The 1,243-nt window shown below is 43.4% G+C and overlaps 1 pseudogene; it reads right to left on the bottom strand.

Moving 5' to 3' along the window:
* Nucleotides 1-777: 777 nt before the first annotated feature.
* Nucleotides 778-895, bottom strand: LOC124621186 (annotated as a pseudogene).
* Between the last annotated feature and the right edge of the window lie 348 nt (nucleotides 896-1,243).

The following is a 1,243-nucleotide window of genomic DNA, read 5'->3' as shown; positions in this document are numbered from 1 at the left end:
CTAGGGGACTGATGACCACAGATGTTAAGTCCCATAGTGCTCAGAGCCATTTGAACCATTTGAACATACTCTATATTATCCGTCTTTCCCTACAGCTAACCCCCTATTTTTCTCAGAATTTCAAACATCTTGCACCATTTTACATTGTTGAACGCTTCTTCCAGGTAGACAAACCCTACGAACGAATCGTGATTTTTCTTGTCTTGCTTCCTCTCTCTAGCCTCTTTCCTAAAGTCAAAGTCAGATGGTACATCACCAGATGCACATATTCTAGGTAACAACGCGAACTTCTTGTCACTTCCCCAATGATTTTAGAAATTGTGAGGGAATGTTACCTATCCCTTCTGCCTTATTTTAACTTAAATCGTCCAAAGCTTTTTTAAATTCTTATTCTAGTATCGAATGTCCTATCTCTTCTGTATCGAACCCTGTTACTTATTCTATCAAGTCATCAGCAAAGTCATTGCCCTTACAAAGACCTTCAATGTACTCTTGCCTCTCCTCTGCGCTCTTTAACGTTACCGCCCTTGCTTTTCACCGAAGGTAATTTTGTAATTTTGACAATTCTATATGCTGAGTCAGTAAAAAAAAAAAAAAAAAGGAAAAGAAACGCTCCGTCGTCAAGCCATGAAATCTCCTACAGGGGCCATCCGACCGCCGTGTCATCCTCCGTGGAGGATGCGGATAGGAGGGGCGTGGGGTCGTTATGATGGTATTCTTGACCGAAACCGCTACTATTCGGTCGAGTAGCTCCTCACTTGTCATTACCCCGAAAAACGGCAACAGCGCATGGCGGCATGGATGGTCACCCAGCCAAGTGCCGGCCACGCCCGACAGCGCTTAACTTCGGTGATCTCACGGGAACCGGTGTAACCACTGCGGCAAGGCCGTTGCCACATGCTAAGTCAGTCCTTCCGACAACCATTTCGTTTTCGATTTGTTTTCATTTTTCGTGGAGCCATTCCACCTTAGCTTCCCTGCACTTCCTATTTATTTCATTCCGAAGTACTTGTATTTCTGTATTCCAGAATTTCCCCGAAAATGTTTGTATTTTCTTCTTTTATTGATTAACTGAAGTATCTACCTACTGAACTATCCCTTATCACAGTATTTACTGCCTTGACGAAGTCCAAGCGTATCTCTTCGTCCCTTAGTACTTCCGTATCCCACTTCTTTGCGCATTGATTATTCCTGACTAGTCTCCTAAACTTCAGACTGCTCTTCATCACAACTAGTAGTGGTA

Source organism: Schistocerca americana, chromosome 6 (assembly GCF_021461395.2).
Source record: "Schistocerca americana isolate TAMUIC-IGC-003095 chromosome 6, iqSchAmer2.1, whole genome shotgun sequence".
NCBI lineage: Eukaryota > Metazoa > Arthropoda > Insecta > Orthoptera > Acrididae > Schistocerca > Schistocerca americana.
Note: the sequence above shows the minus strand (reverse complement) of the source record. Positions and strands in the feature narration are given on the sequence as shown.